We start from the raw sequence: 17,534 nt of genomic DNA on the forward strand, positions 1-17,534 counted from the left end.
CACCAGAAGGTGGGGAAATTTTTATGGCCCAGCCGACAGAGCGAGCTGTAGAGTTGCCACCAAAAAACCATAAGCTGGCAAGTCATAGCCGCTTTAATGTGAGGGTTGTGTCAGCTAACTGTGTGTGTTCTCACTGCTTCATAATTATTAACCAGTGTCAGTATGTGAGGGCGTGAGCACTCCACTCTGCTCTCTGTGTTCACGTGTGTGGGATTTCTCTGTTTTGCAGCTGCATGGACACTTGCTTTGTTCCACAGAGGTGCTGCTGAACGTCTGCCGTATTATGCAGCACACAAAACCGTCCTCTGTAGAGCTGCGTTCGCTCTTAACGTGTGAGGATTGTGTCGCTCATCAGCAGGCCACAGTGTGTGTCACAGCGCTGCTGGTGGATGTGCTGCATGCTGTCAGACCCGTGTGTCTGAGTGTGTGCCTTTGTTTCTCTGAGTCGTCTGCGTGGCTGTTTCTTTGTGTCTGCATCTATGTGTGTGTGTGTGTGTGTGTGTGTGTGTGTGTGTGCTAACCTGTGTGCATCTTGATCTCTTTGTGTCTGAATGCGAGTGTGTAGCACGTGTGTGTATTTGTATCTGCTTCAGTGTTGTTTTGTGTCTGCATCTCTTTTAGTCTTATTAATTATCTTTATCTGCATATTATATGTGTGTGTGTGTGTGTGTGTGTGTGTTACCACAGTTGTATGACAGACAGAGCTCCCGCTAGACTTTATTAACAACATTTACTAGAAACTCTGCTGGGTTCGTCTAAGCCGGGAAGATTAAGACGTGCCCATATACACATAGACACACTCACACACGCAGACACTGATACACACTTTGACACACACTGACTCACAAAGTCACCAGGGGTTTGGGAGGAGAGGAAGTGCATGTGTGTGTGTGTGTGTGTGTTTGTGCGTGGGGGTGAGCTTTGCAAATTTCTTGCCTTGCAACACATACACCATAGAATTCCGACACATTCACACACACTATGTTCTCATTTTTCTGTTCTGTCGTACATACTGCGTCACATCTCCCACACACACACACACACACACACACGCACGTCTCTTAAACATACACACACACACGAGCAGTTTGTAATTAGTATGAAGGCATTAATGCTTGTAGTTATGATTTATGTGTGTGTCTCTTCTCACTCGGGTTGTAGCACTTAGTATGATATCTTAGCTGTCTTGCGTTCCTGCTACGACACGGCCTCCGTATAGCTGATCGTGGCCGTTGTAGACAGTCTAGACAACCGCTCTGCTCCACTTCAAATCTGACAGAAGCTGCGTCAGGCTCCACAAAGCAGATCGAGCCGGGGCAGGAAGTCATACACAGGAATGATCGTATATCGCACTAAAACAGACGAAGAAAGAAACTTTTACTACATGCCCTACTTACTTAAAAGTCAAGTAAATCTGAGCAAGATGACAAAATCAGGCAGCAACATGTTCTGCTTCTGAGACACTCCTGATGGGGTTTGAAGAAGAGGACTTTAAGAAAACTGTGCAGCAGTTACAACGTTATAAAGGCGTGTCCGGTGGAACACACACACAAACCCTCAAACATCTTAGAAAGTGCACCAACGTGTCATTACCAAACTATGAAGACATCAATGCATTTCTCAGTAACTGTCAGTGTGTTTGTGTTTGGTCCATTGAGCATTAAGTTGGAGTTGGTCTATTGGAAATTAGGACTAGTCAATTTCTCATTCTTCATTTAAAGGGAGGGACTGCACCGGTACACGCTGTTCAGACCTGACAGTGAACAAGATGGAGAAAAACAACCTGAAAAAAGTTCAGGGAAAAATTCAACATTTTGAAATTCTGAAAGTTATATGATGAGCTTGGCACTATTTTCACGTCTGTGTGTTATGTACAGAGCTGGAGGACATGATTAGCCTAGCACAGAACATAAAGCATGAAGACTGGAAGATGGAGAAAACAGCAAGCCTGGCTCTCTCCAAATCTCTACACACACAGTTTGTGTTGTTGTTTTTTTCAGGGAATGGCATGCTTGTGAATCGTGAAGTGTTCGGCAACCATATTTCTTTATAAATTGTTCATTTGTAAGCTTTGGTTTGTGTTTATTTTCATTGTAGTCAAAGTCATATTTGCCGTTTTCCTCTGCTTTCAGTCTTTAAACACCCTGTCTTTTCAAACTTCAAAAACGACTTTCATATAGAACTACTACTGTTATTAGAACTACTGACATATTCCTTTATATTACATATATTATATGCTTCAGTTCTATGTTCAGTGTACACAGACAAGAGTGGAATCAATCTTTTCATATAAATCTTAAACAAAACGTGTATTTCCAAAAATGTTTCACCATCGCTTCAAAGAAAAGTGACTCGAGACAGAGATACAGCATCAGGTAGCTAAATAGACTGCAAATAATTGTAACAAGGAGGCAGAGAGAGACAGTCCAATAGACACAAAAGGAAGTCGGAAAGTGCCAGACAAAGCTGAGAAAAAGAGAAAATAGAGGCTGAAATAAATGAAAGAATAGTGAAAACTCAGATAGAGTGAATGGAAGCCAGAGAAGTGTCTGAGATGATGGAAGAGAATATAAAAAAAAAGTGAGATAGTGATGCAGACAGGAAAAGGAAAGCGGCAAAATACTGCAGATAAAAACAACAGAGGCAGAGTGTGTGATTGTTGTCGTCAGCAGCTCTCTGACTTCTGCTCGGTGACCACAGGCCTCCTCTGCACTTCATTTATTGTCAGTCTTTATTTGATTTCTTTGTACCGCTGTCATTTTACCCCCTCCCAGTCCGCCACCCAGACACCCAGCCACTTTTGTTTTTCCATTGCAGCAACAAAATGGCCTAGTTCTTTCCTCTAACCTTGACTTAAAAGGCCAGGGAATGCTCTTTCACTCTTTCAGGCACTATTGTGGCGTGGTGCTTTTGACTTTTTTTTATTCATAGTTTCAGTTAACAGATGCTAATTGAAGTGCTGTGCTCAGTTTTAAGGGTTTTATTTCTACAACTATTAGCGACTACTTTTTAAATTAGCGTGCTGTTGGAGCATGTTCCTTTGAAAATCCCTGCATGTGCCCTAATTTTTATTTCTTTCAACAAACAACAAAGATAGCTGTGTCTTGAATTTGTCACGTCCTTTTTAAGCATACCAATTTGTATTTGTATGCTGCCAGTCTATCTAAACAGTCGGCCCACCACTGGTTTTGGTTATGTGCAGATGTGGCTTCAATTTACCAGACTGCAGACATTTTTCCATCTCAAATTGACTGCTGAGCTTTTGATTCAAGGGCTGACAGCATGTGTCAGCCACCAGCGAGCTTCGCATTTATTCAGAGGTAGGTTTGTTTATGCTGATATTATTCAAAATGGTCTGCAATTAGTGACGGTTGATGGAAAGTTGAAAAAGCTTCCCAGTGACAAAGCTGCATGTGATGACAGTTTGTATGAATAAATTATGGGTTCTAAAAGCTGATCTTTATGTTTTGGTTGGAATAATATCAAGAAGATTTTATTGAGTCGCCATCTGTGATTGTGATGTAGGTGTAATGACTTTTCTCTGGAGCTTTCTTGGCTGTCGGCCTGCGAAACCCTGCAGTGAAGCTCGCCTTAAGGAGCCGCGAACGCACCTTAAAGAATTAGTTTGTACGGTTTTAATTGGACGTCACATGACACTATAAAAGCAGCTTCAGAGAGTTTTCCACCCTGATTAAATCCAACTTGCTCTTTGTAAAAGTCAAATTCCTAAATCCTAAATATGGAGTCGAGCTTCACTCCAATTCAACCTTCCAAACTCCAAATGAAACTGCATCTCCTATTGATGATCGCTCCCTTTCCCACTCCCCCACTTGAAAGAGCAAATTTATCCTTACAACATTACAAGGCGAGCATTCTGCCCGCATCGAACGGCCAGCAACTGCATTTAACAGGTAGCATTACACTTTAACACGGTTTCTCACTGAGCATTACTGCACCATTGATTCCAGTTAGGCTCGCACTGAAAATGGATAAGATGTAAGTGAGCTGAGGGTTTGAGTTGAGAGTTTCATCTCATCTCCACTGGTCCTGACAGTTTAAAGCACATCGAGCAATTGGCTTCAGGCCCGCTAGGATCTCATGACGAGGTGATATAATCCTTGTTGGTCATGGTGTCTGGGCTGCCAGTTGTTTACCATTTAGTGAGCCACAGAGTGCTGAGAGGAGTGTAAATGCCTGGCATCTCTTTGCGTCTATTTCTGAAGAATCATTGAATTTACATTTATATATATACAGTACACCATAAGGCACAATAGTAGATATAGCCTTCCTCAAGAGGACACTTCAGTTCGTTTCTCGTGTGAGGATACACCAAGGCCCGCACTGGAGAAAAAGTATTTTGGGATGTCCTGGGGCTTCAGAGGTTCAAGCTGTATGACTCATACCAACAACACTGTGCTGCTAAAGCTCAGCTGGCAGCATTTGTGTTTGTACCCTCACTGTCTTTGCCATCTCTCCGCTGCATGGCATCCAAAAGAAGCACAGATACCATAAAACAGCTTCGTTGAGGTGGAAAAAGAAATTGCCTTTAAACCAAATGTTAAACGCAGCCTAACCAGAGTGAATGGATGAAATTCACCAGCTGTTCTGCATTTACTGCGCAAGACGATCTGCTGAGGTTGAAGTGTGTCACATGCTCTGCTCCTGAACTCCCTTGAAGGCCTGTAAAGACTTGTAATTTATCATGTAATATGTAACTTACTGCCTATAACAGGACAAACCTTGTTTCATGGTGGGATTCATTAATATGATTATCTGCCACACCCTTTGATTCTGCGGCTGCTGCAAAATAACACTCGTGATTAAACATACATTCAGTTCATGAAAGCTTTTATTTGTTTTGTACTGGAGCTTTGCTGTAGTAAACACTCAGTGTTATGTAATTCATTCCCATGAAGAATTCTCTGGAACAAGCAGCATCATGGGAAGTAGTGTGTCTTGTATTTGGCAGCAACAGCGGCAGTTTGTTTGGAACAACTAAGGGATGTATCTTGTTTAGCGTCCCTCAGTGACAGCCAGCGTGTCTTGAAAAGGAAAAGAGTGCCACCTACAGAAGCCCAAACTTCATCAACAGAACAAACAACAATGAAATATCATATGAGCTAAACTTAGCAGCCTCCTCATTCATTTAAATTAGAACGCTGCATCGGCACAGCAGGGGGGTCTGGATGCAAAAAGATGAAGGGCTGAAAAAGTTCAGACTGACTCTTGATTCACAGGTTGATTTATGCGCCAGACCTCACCTATGCTAATGAGCTTTGCATAGAGACTGAAAGCGCAAGGACATGTTTTATAAAAAAATCAATTTTTGGCTGCAAACGGATGGATGGACACAGTTTACATCACATGGACTTTAGCTTTAACAACAAGTTTTGAAGCCTGATTGGGATGCTCCCTGGTGGCCTCCTTCTGGTGGCCACATCCAGCTGTCAAGACCAAACACAGGGATTATGTATTCCATATGACCTGGGAATATCTCAGGATCCACTAAACAGAAATGGAGGATGTAGCTAGAGAGAAGGACAACCTTGCTTAGTCCAACCTGGGTCTGGATAAGCAGCGGGGAAGAGGATAAATGGATAATCTATAATCTATATGAATATGGATGGATCGATGGAAACAATGCACTGCAAACTGAGAACTATAAAATGTTGTCTTGTAGTGTTATAAACCCGTGTGCAGTGTTCCAAGACCTTTCATGATCATATTTCTGAACGCCTGCTTGCAAACAGATGAAATTCCACCTGTCCTGTTGCATTTCTTTGCTCAAGGGCACTTGAGCATGCCAAATGGCTTTTACACTACATTGATCACAAGTAATATTCCACCTTAAGCCCTGCAGAGCAAACATCACACACACCCAAACACTGAAAGATAAACATACACAAACAGATATGATAGATAGATCAAATATGTGTGGAATCTTCTGCAAACACATTCTTAGGTTTTGATGCAAAAATAATTTTAGCTCCATTCCTCTGCTTCTCTTCTTCTGACTCACTCACACACGCTCACACAACACACCTGTCCCCCTCCCTTAGGCACATCTTGTGGAGAGCCATCCCTCTCCTCTCCTGTCACTGGGAACAAATGAGCCGGGGCATGTTTCTTAGTGTGTGTCTGTAGTGTGTGTGCAGGGCAAACTTCCTGTCGGTCCAGCCTTCCTCTCTTTTGCTTCCCCACCTCCCCAAAAACACACAAGCTCACACACACACACCTGTTCTGCACTGTTACCCTCTGACAGATCACTGACATGCTGTCTCTAGGCCATCCTGCACTGTTGTGTGTGTGTGTATCTGTGTGTGTGTGTGGCTACAGACAACCCCCCTACTGTGTCAGTCTGGCAATTGCCATTTCTCAAGGAGCTAAAGAAGGGAGGGAGTGTGGAGTAAGGATGGAGGGAGTGCGAAGGCCTTGATGTGAGTGCGTTTGTTGTCAGAGGGTTTATTAATAAAGATGACCTCAGCCAGAGCCGCTCAGAGGGTGTGTGTGTGTGTGTGTGTGTGTGTGTGTTATCCTCCCTTTTTTTTTCTCCCATTGTGACTCCTCGATCTAGTCAAATTATTATTATTTTGAGAGGAAGAATTCTAGTTTTATGCATACATTTCGCTGCCTTGTCCTGTCTTCTCTCTTACTCTTTTGTCATTTTGTGGAAACAGTCTGAGGTTGTTGCACTATGTTTGTGTGGACTCATCATGCGTCTTTGCGTGCGTGCAGACTCATCTGTGTGTGTGTGTGCGTGTGTGAGTGTGAGTGTTTGTGTGGGTGGGTGGATACAAGGATAATCCTTCTTGATATAACTCCTTTGTGTCTCGGCGTCCATGGATGTGATTATGTGCTTCATTATGTCGGACTAAACAGGTTGAGTACGATGCGTGCGTGTGTGCAGACGTCAGTAACCTGCTGTGTTGTGTTAAGAAGACCAGATGTCCTCGCAGGAATAGAAAGATGAGTAATTTCCTTCAAAGTGCAGGCCGTTTCTCCTTCTGTCGTCGACCGCCGTCTCACAAGTCACAAGTTTGACTTGGTTAATAGTTAAAGTATCGGTTCATCCAAATGCCAAATAGGCTCCTCGTGGTATCTGACCATGTTAATTACTTTGGTTTGTTTATTAATACGATGATGTAACAGGGTCTAATTGGCTCTAACAAGCAGATAATAATGTACAAACTGAGGCTGATGTTACCACCATCCATTAAAAATGAAACCTTTGAAATTCTGAGCAAAATAAACCCAAAATGAACTACAGTGTTCAGGAGTAGCAAAGTTAGGCAAGCTTGATAAACTATATGTGGAGTCATGTTTGGATGAGGTAGACATGGTCAGTAGTGGGAGGTGATCTCATTTGTTTAGCTGTCGAGCTCCCCTCTGTATCCGTCCCCCAGGGTTGGATCTGGAGCCTGAGTGGGACAGCCAGCCAAGCAATGGCCCCCAGGGGTCCAGCAGTTACTATGGAGGGGGAGGGCAGCCCTCAATTTGCCCTCTGTCTTCCTCACCACAATGAGCACAGAGGCCATTAGGGACAGGGTCCTCCTGCTGCCTGGGAGAGCAACGTAATGAGATAATGCATGAAGTTCACACTGCCACCTACACACACACACATAGACACACACATGCACATGCAGGGGCAGATGCATGTACGCACATGTGCACAAATTAAGCTTCACAAACAAATAACACCCAGTGGAAATATGCAGGTTGCACGCGTATGAACTCACACACGCTCACAGGAGTATATGTATGAATCGATCCCCGTTCAAATATATTACTCTTTAACCTTCCTCTCTGTCAATAATCCTCCACCCATGTAGGGTTCCCTGGCTACTTACTATTTCAGTTGCGGCTCTGACCCCCAGCCAGTTACATTTTGTTGGACAGACAGCAGCAGGAGTGAGAGGAAAGCTAATGAAACAGGATATCCCTGCCTCCAGTTATTCCACAGGAGAAGAAGAAGAAAAATCACACTCGCTCTGACCTTGAATGAGTCTATAAAATGACAGAGTGTGCAAAGAGCGGCTGCATGTTTACCCGCTTTACTTATTCACTGCCAGGCACCATTGTTCTTCAAGGCCCACACAAGACCTGAAATGCTGCATACTCCCCCGTAATGGCTTAGGGTCCCCTTCAGGCGAGACACTGACTCATCAGTTATTCTTCTTTGGAGAGTTCAATCACATATATAATGTAAGGACCGCTGCTGTAAAAATGCAGATACAAAAAAAAAGATGTTTTTGTCAGACAAGCCCAGAGGTCATGAAACTTTGCTATCGCATAAATGTGTGTGTCAACATGCAGCTTGCAAGAGAAACATCCATCCATCCATCCATCCATTATCTGTAACCACTTATACTCATTCAGGGTCACGGTGGGGCTGGAGCCTATACCAGCTGACTTAGGGCGAGAGGCGGGGTACACACTGGACAAGTCTGCAAGAGAAATATAAATTATCTAAAATACAAGACATACTAAATCAACATTTTATCAAACTTACTTTACTTTACTTACTTTTTTAAAAATACAACATTCACTCTTCCCCCATCAATAGATAAAAACAGTCAAACCAAAACAATGAGCTGAAAGACACTAAGTCAGTTTAGCTAAGTGAAAGTACAAAGTCAGATGCTCTGTTTGTCACTACCTTTTAAAGTACATCTAATTCTTGAATCCATTTCTAATAGAAAAATATTTATCCGTTCAGCTTTAGTAAAACTTTTTTAGACTTTACAGACAAGCACTGTTTGTTTGGGATCACTGGCTATAAAATAACATATTTACTTTCTGGCTTTTATTTTGTGAGCAGCACTTTTTCAGCATTCACACCATGAACCGACAGATGGGAAAAGTTGACTTGAGAGGCTATGGAAAGTTGCAGGTTTTTATCATGGGGGACCTCAGCAGGAGGGATTTGTTTGGCTTTACTCCTTTATGAAACAAATATTGGGACTTGGCCTTGTGAATAAGTCCAGGGCCCAAGCCAGTGCTTTACCATCACATCCTCCTGCTTATGTAAACAGATGTCTTTACAGAACACACACACATGCGTGCACAGAGTCTTCTCAACTCATGCACTTATCCCACTAATTTTAGTGGGATTTCCTCTTCTCATGCACATTCACCTTAAAAATAGACTTCATCCAGACCTCATGGTGTGATTCAATCAATTCTACCTTTCAAAACAGATACAAACTTGTGAATTATGTCCCTGTGATACAAAGCACCTGCGATTATGTTGTGGATATATTGACAAATGTGAGTATTTTCCTCTTGTGTGTCTTGCCTCAGTTTGGTTCACACACCAGGTGCTGCTCAGTATTTCGTGTCCACTGTGGCTCCTGTGTTTTCTGGCACAGTGAGAATAATAATCACAGCTCCTCGACTCAAACCAATATCTGTTGCCAAAACCACCCAGCACCGACTCTCTGCCTCACACAGGAAATGAGTGGATGATAGTGGAAAGGTCCCACTTTACTGAAAAAAAAAACAAAAACAAAGAGAAAACACTATCACTTTATCTGTTGACACCAACACACGCAGCGGGGTTTCTTCTTGTCACAGTGCAGAGACAATAGGACTTCCAAACGGCTTGTTCACACTGCCAAAAAATGGTCGATGTGCTCACACCAACTGCAGTGCCAGAGGCTTTGATAGCATCTGTGCTATGGGCTGCAGTTACAAAGACTCTGCAAACTAGGCATTTTCCTCAGGAAAAGTCTCTCTTATTGATGGTTTATAACTAAACTATGCAACTTCATTAAATGCTTTAGTTACAAGTAACAAATAAAGTAACTAAGTAAGAGAGAATATCAGAAATAGACACAATATTGCACATACAAACATGGGCAGACTGGGACAAAAAATCGGCCCTGGCATTTTGGACCAGAGCAGCCCACAAACCCCCTCCCGAGGCGAACTTTTTTCTCGTGCGCCATAGATGCGCCATGCGGCCTAGCCTAACCAGCCCCCCCCCCCGCTCCTGCGCAGCCCACATTGCCCATCGCTAAGCCCAAGAGTGTGTTTGGGGTGTGTGATCTACTCCTTAAATATATATATATCGGAACTTGCCGACCCAAATAGCACGTCGGCCCACCGGGCAAATGCACGGTATGCCAGATTGCCAGTCCGACCCTGCATACAAAGCATGAAGACAAATTCTAAAATGTGTGTGCATAAGAGAATTTCGATGAATAATTGATCCTTCAGCTGAATATTGATTGACGACTCTCACGAGGGATCTCAGTGGGAACTGACTCTGTCGTGCCTGGGTGCTAATAATGGCCCCAGCAAATGGCGGCTACCTCTTAATTTTTGCTTGTAAATCACAACCCTGCGAGTAATAGGCAGCACTTAGAGTGGCCAGGCTTACGACTAAATCACTCTGAAAGACAAAACACTGTAAAGGCGAAATTTGCAGCTCAATCTTATTTTTTACAAACTCTTTTTAAAAGGGGGGGGGGGGGTTATGGTGTGTGAGGTGTGGGTGGATTGATAAGGGGTTTGGAAGTTGGCATTCTTTTCTCAGATCTAACTCTGACCTTGGCCAGATGTCCACCAAGATGGAGTGTGTATATGTGTGTACGTGTGTGTGCCGCCAGCCTGGTTTTCGGAGAGTACTCGGCCCTAATAGGGACTGGCAGGCATTTTGTTGGGCTTTATTGCCACATGCCTCTTCCAATCCTGCTGCTGATTAGAGCTGCCATTACTGGCACACACACACGTGGGTGCACTCTTACAAGGCAGACTCACACACTTTGGCACACGCTCAAAGCTCGGGCCTTTGCATGTGATTAGCATCCCATTGCGTTGTCTTGTGCAGCGATCAAACGGAGCACAAAGTTGTGCTCTTGTCGAGGCAGATTGGAGGAAGTGACGGGTACATCGTCACTCCACTTTTATTCTGCTCATCGGGGTGCTGTCAGCTTAGACAATGTCAAATTTGGTGCAGAGCAATTAAAGACCTTGGCTGTCACAATTGGGCCTGATAGGGGAGGCTCATATAGTGGCAGCGAGCAGGCAAACGCATCAACACAACACATGGATATGCAACACATCCGCCCACGTATGCACGCACACATACATTAACGATAAGCATGCTGGCGATTAGCTCAGAAAGTAAGGGTTTAAACTGTTAGTCATTGCTGATTCACAAGCGGCTGGCTGGGTTCCACACAGCTACTCACTGTGCTGCCTGTCAAATACACACAGGCAGCAAGCAGCTGGAGGTGTGTGTGTGTGTATGTGTGTGTGTGCAGGTGTTCTTGAAATCCAGTTTTTTAACCAGACCCCTCTACTCCCCCTCCACTCCACCCCTCATCCTTCTTTTTGGCCTTGCATGTGTGTGTGTGTGTTATAGACACGAATGCATATTTATGTGTGTGTGTGTGTGTGTGTGTGTGTGTGTGTGTGTGTTTGTGTGGAGCCTTGCAGGGTTTTGGCTGCTGTGTTCTCCTGGATGAAGCCAATGGAAAGCTGAGGTCTGGATGACTTACTTATTTAGGAAAAATCCACAAGAGATGGCCAGTATGCTGCTGTGCTGTCACATAGCGGTGTGTGTGTGTGTGTCTCTGTGTGTGTGTGTTTGAATTCATCCAGCCCTATAGGTAACCCAGCCAGTGGCCTCAGTAGCAGCAGTATATTTCATTTTGCAGAGATTTTTTTTTCCCTAACAGCCTTTAAAGTTATTCTGCTGTTGTTAAAGCTTCAGCAGACACGCCGCCGGTTCAGTCCCAGGTGGAGACACTCACCGAAGGGTTAAACGCTCTACCAGAAGCGTTAACACACACACATACACACACTCTGGCTCTCATATGGTGAGTTACTCATAGCCGTGAGGTTCCTCATTAAGTCTAAATTCACTTTCCAGCACATTTAATTGAACTAACTGGATTTCAGTGGACCTGCCATCAAATAGAGTTTCAGATTTTTACGTAACCTGCTTTTTATTTTCTCGCAACACTCAGAGGAGGGGTCGGGTTACATTTAGAAGCAAGTCAATAGCAGGTTTCATTTTGTCAGTATCCAGGACATTTTTTTTTTATGAGTTAAAACATCAGTTCTTTTAAAAGTCATTGTTAAATGTTAAAAACGTGTTTAATAGAGATTAAAACTGAGCTTTTTCATTTAAGATTTCACATAAATTCACCAAGAAGTCTAAATTGAGAAGTTTTTTTTAAGATTTCTTTTATATAAGAGTTTTGTCAAGGGTCTGTGCAGAGTTTGAGGGGGGTTTGTGTTCAGTCAATAAAGTCTTCTCCAGTCGATATAGTGCAGCTGAGTTTCCAGTGTCTACTTTATTGACAGCAGTGGATGAACTATGATGATGTCAGAGGTGGTGTTGCCTTTGTATGATCCCTCTGTGTAACTCTAGCCAGCTCATAAGTTACTGACAGTATCTGCCTGGCCCTCAGCGTTCTCACTGTGATTACTGAGCCATTGATGTTGACATGAATCTCAGCCTCTACACACACACACACACACACACACACACACACACACGAACCACACACAAACTGGCTGAGACTTGGCAGTTAGTTATGTGATCCGCAGTGTGAACCCTTAGATCCAATGAGCCTTGAGGGTTCAGGTGTGTGTGTGTGTGTGTGTGTGTGTGTGTGTGTGTGTGTGTCTGTGTGTAGATGTGTGTGGCTTTGCATGTGTGTTAATGCATATTAAGACCAAGCTACAACCTCAGTGGCTGTGAAGTGAAGCCAATTCGGTGCCAGAAATTGCAGGTCCTTGAACGTCCACTTGAGGCTGGCTACAGAACAAGTCAGTCTCCATAAGTCCCCATGTTAAAATGTTCACAGCAGAAATAAACATGTTTACAGCCTTTTTGAAACTCACCCACGCAAATTATACTAAGGCTTAAAGTTATGCATTCTACCACACTTTGAGCTCTTCAGAAACCTGTCACGCATATGCTGTCCATTCTTTTTTCTGTCAGTGATTAAGACATAATGAGAAAAGCAATTAAAGCAGCAGATTTCAACATGGAAATTTTTGTGGAACTTGGTGCATGAATTTATGCCATGTCCAATGACAGTGCTGAACTTTGGGGATGAAGGATGAAGGACGCTTAGCTTGTTTCCTCATCTACTTTTATATAATAAGTATATAATATGTAATTATATATTCATTATAAACTCTCCTCAGTATAATTTGCTCCAAAATTGAAGAATGATATACAGTTATGAGATTATTGTTCAAGCTAGAAAGTTTAGCTGAAGTAAGTACACAGAAGATACAAAGTCTGGATGGTTGTTGAGAATCGAAACCACACAATGAATTCTCTCATTCAGTGTTTCTTTTATCGGCGTGTCTGAAGAAAATGAAGCATGTTTGTGGAGTTTAAAACTGGTATAAACTACAGCACTTGCTGTTAAAACTTGAAACTGGTGTGCATATTAGTGGATTAGCACGGTTGGTTGTTTGTGTGTTTATCTGTACTCATGAGTGTGTGCAGGTGCAAGGTTTTCTCCGAGGGAGACGTGAAGATGATTACAGCGGTGTTGCCAATCTCACATACATGTGTGTGTGCACAGAAACACACAGACTTCCACCTCTTCACTCATCATCCCTCTTCTTCTTCTTCTCTGTCTGCTTTAGCCCGATGTGACCTTCATCCGAGCTGAGTGTCTCTATTCAACATTCACGAAGAAGACGGGCAGAGAGACTGCAAAGGACATTAAGAAGAAAGCACAGAGACGCACGAGGGAGGAGGAGAAAATCAAGTAAGAAAGTAAAAACAGAACAAAGGGTGGGGAAGAAAAACACAGCAGCATCTCTTCTAGATCCTCTGAAAACATCCTCTGCAAACAGCACGACTGGCAGGCTAAATGAGAGATGAGAACAGAGGAGAGAAAAGAGGAGGAATGGGGGAGCATGTAAAATGAGTGAAGAATCAAAAGAAATAACGTGGATACGAGGAGGGAAAAGAATAACCGTGCAGGAGGGTAGCTGTTGTCAAAACAGGACGTGGAAATTATAGGCATTTTCAGGTAGTCCCAGAAAAAGAAAAAGAAAAAGATTCTGAAGCAAGACAAAGAGAAAGAAGAGAGAGATGCAAGGGCTGGCAGATAAGAAAAAAGCAAACAGAAAGAAATGGTTGAACTCGGGTAGGATATTGGATTTCAGAGCATTTTGTTAAGATGTTGAAGGTTGGGGTGTGAGAATGCGTGTGTGTGTGTGTGTGTGTGTGTGTGTGTGTGTGTGTATACTCCCCCCTCTTCCTGATTGTGTTGTGTGAGTGAAAGGGAGGTGGCCATATTTCGCCTAAAGTAAAAGAGTGAAAAGCAAGAAATAAGAGAGAAAGAGAGGTAGAAAATAAATGAATGGGTTACAACACTGCCACTTGTAAAGTGAATATGACCATGCACAGAATTCTAAAGCTCAGGTTTACGGGAAATGCTTTTTTGACATGGGTCCAGTTCATTTAACCGTCATCAACTTTAGTCTAAGTCAAAGTCCAAGTGTTTAGTTCATTTAACCTTCATCACCTCGTCTAAAAGTACAAGTACAAGGCATTTCCACTTTTTCAGTTTTAGTTTTATCAACTCTCTAAAATCACTTTGTGAAAATAAAAGCCAGTGTTCAACTGTACAGCTAACTACATTTATATGAGAGAGGTTAAATGCTGCCTTATTACTGTGTACTCATAATATGCTTTATAAGAAGCAGTGTGTGGTTTATTACCTACATGCAGACTGCCCTATGATAAAGGTTGTTGTGGTTGTATGCAATTCAATACATCATCAACTTCTTTTTTGCAATCATTTTCCACCTTACATTGATAAAACTTACGTAAGACATAGACATAAAATTGAGAGTGGTATCAATCAAGTCATCTACCCATGAAAACAAAGCAAGTGGTGCAGATTCCCAAACAAGTAATAAATTAATAAAATGACTGCAACATAACTGACACACAAAGAATATGGGTTGGAAATTTGAAATTTAAAATGATGCTGGACAAGTTGTTAATAAATAACATACAACTATTTATCATTAGGCACATTTATTATGTGATTTAAAATAATTTCTTAATTATTTTTCTTGGATTACTATTATCTGAAAGCACAATAATCATTTGTGTGTGCTACTTGCCACAGATCAGAACAGAGCCCCAACTAGCTGACTACTCCGATACTCATTGTAATCCGCAACCAAGTCTCCATTGTACTCCCTTTTCTCATGAAACCAAAGCCATGGCCTTGTCACTGTAGGACACAGGATATCGCCATGGGTGATATGTATGTGTGTGAGTGTGAGTGCAAGTGTGTAGATGAGTAGGTGGCCATCTATTGTTAAAAGTGTGTGATGAACGGCTCTCTCATTTACAGTCAGTTGTCTTTTTGATCGATCGACTGCAGCTCCGGCAGACTTTAGTCAATTGCCTCGGATTATAAAAAGTCATTTATCCTAACTCACGCCTTCAGAATACAAAGATGCAGAGGCAGAAGAGAAACGCACTTAAACACACAAACATGCACACACATTCCATGACTCCGCACAATAAACACACACAATAAACACCAGACTTGCAATACCAGCCTCAGGCAACACTGCTCTACTCCTCCGAAAGGAAAATTATTCAATAACCTTCAGGACGCCGTCAGACTTTTAAGATAGATTATTTTAACTGTAACTTGCATCAAGGGAACAACTTACCTGTGGTTCAGTAAATGTTTAAAGGTTCAAGGGAAAGAATGACATGAAATGTCATGAAAGCTTTTCTTGTCTATCTCATAGTTTCAACATGGGCATTTTAAACCAAACACAAAACATTATGTGTTGGGGTGCAGTTGCCATTACAACTGTCAATTTGCAACTTCCCTAAAGCTGAGCACACAGTAATCATCTCTGCGCATACTAATATGTAAGGTCACAAATACTATACTTTAAACTGGACTTTCTTCGTTGGTGTATTCATTTTCATCAGTAAGCGAAAACTGTTGGTTAAGCATTGTTTTAGTAAGTGCAGTGTAAAGTCAGTTTCTGCAGGAGTCCCCTGATGCATGGAATGCAATCAGCAGCCGCAGGAAGACGACATTAACTAGACAGAAGTAAAACCAGGAGAGTGGGTGTTCATAAACGTCATCAAAAGAAAGAACTGGTCCAGTCCACGGAAGGATGGCCCGGCAGGCACAGTAACTAGACAGAAGTAAAACCAGGAGAGTGGGTGTTCATAAACGTCATCAAAAGAAAGAACTGGTCCAGTCCACGGAGGCATGGCCCGGTGGCCACAGTAAGTAGACAGAAGTAAAACCAGGAGAGTGGGTGTTCATAAACGTCATCAAAAGAAAGAACTGGTCCAGTCCACAGAGGGTAGCCCAGCGGCCACAGTGTAAGAAAGCACCATTAAATCCAATGACAGGTAATGATTAAAAACAAAACTAATCTCAACATGTCTGACTACAAGGGGGGTGTCACCAATAGGGCCACTCGTCTCAAGGTCAGTGAAGAAACCAACAACACCTAAGGTGATAGGAGACAACAAAATACCTGTAACATAGCAAAACCACAAACTATACACCCAGGCTTCTGTGGCCTGAGGGGAACGATGTTTTGTATTATAATACTAACCATTCTGTTCTTATCTCCTGTTATTTGGTACGAGCTCCGGCTGATGAAGGACCAAGTTGATTATTATTGATGTAGATTATTCAGTAACCTTTTATACCATATATGGTTACAAAACATTATGCGTTGGGGTGCAGTTGCCATTACAACTGTCTGTCAATTAGCAAGATCCCTGAAGCTGAACACACAGTAATCATCTCTGCGCTCACACATACGCAGGTCATAAGTGGGTCATCTCTAAATAGAAAAATAGTGAAAGCATAAAGGATAATACAATTTTTCTAACATCCTCAACCCATATTTTTTCTGCAAATTTGTGTGTTTCTCTCTCTCCCTCGCTGTCACAATGCACTTATCCCTCCTTCTCTCTAGTAATTCTGGATCTCTCTCTCTCTCTCTTTCTCTCTCTCCCTCTCTATCTGTCTCTCACAGCGTGTGTTTATCTCTGTGAGGATATTGGTTGCCGATCATAAATAGCTTTCTCTGACAGGGTGCCATCTGAGAGCTTGGGGAGGGAAAGGTGGAGGGAGGGAGAAAGAGGAGGTAAGAGGGACATGACAGTGAAGAGGGGAGAGATAGAGAGCGCGATAGAGGGAGGAAGAGGACGGGTAAAGGAGTGGAAGATGGATGAAAGATGAAGGTTTGTACATCAAAACAGCTTGACAGGTGTCAGGTATGCACATATAAATGTACTTCACCTCCATGCACATGCAATCACAAGGCAAGGACTGATGTGTTAATGCACACTAACACAACTGTGCACATTGAAATACATGTAGGCTGCATTTAATAGAAAGCAAAGTACTTCTACATTTTTAAGCTCCTGTCATGACTCATTTCCTGCAATAATGTTTCACAACCTTACAGAGCACACAGTAAGTGAGACCTGGTGGGCTTTTAAAGGTCCAGCATGTTGGATTTAGTCCATCGTCTTGTAGTCT

General features: G+C 42.6%; 1 protein-coding gene across 1 annotated transcript in view; it reads left to right on the forward strand.

Moving 5' to 3' along the window:
* Positions 1 to 17,534, forward strand: part of sema4c (sema domain, immunoglobulin domain (Ig), transmembrane domain (TM) and short cytoplasmic domain, (semaphorin) 4C) — an 85,449-nt gene that overhangs the window by 13,651 nt on the left and 54,264 nt on the right. The window contains exon 2 of the mRNA XM_019266036.2: positions 13,621 to 13,745. The gene's annotated coding sequence lies outside the window, so the exon portion shown is untranslated. The remainder of the gene's footprint in view (positions 1 to 13,620; positions 13,746 to 17,534) is intronic.

The sequence above is a fragment of the Larimichthys crocea genome, chromosome III (genome assembly GCF_000972845.2).
Source record: "Larimichthys crocea isolate SSNF chromosome III, L_crocea_2.0, whole genome shotgun sequence".
Lineage (NCBI taxonomy): Eukaryota > Metazoa > Chordata > Actinopteri > Sciaenidae > Larimichthys > Larimichthys crocea.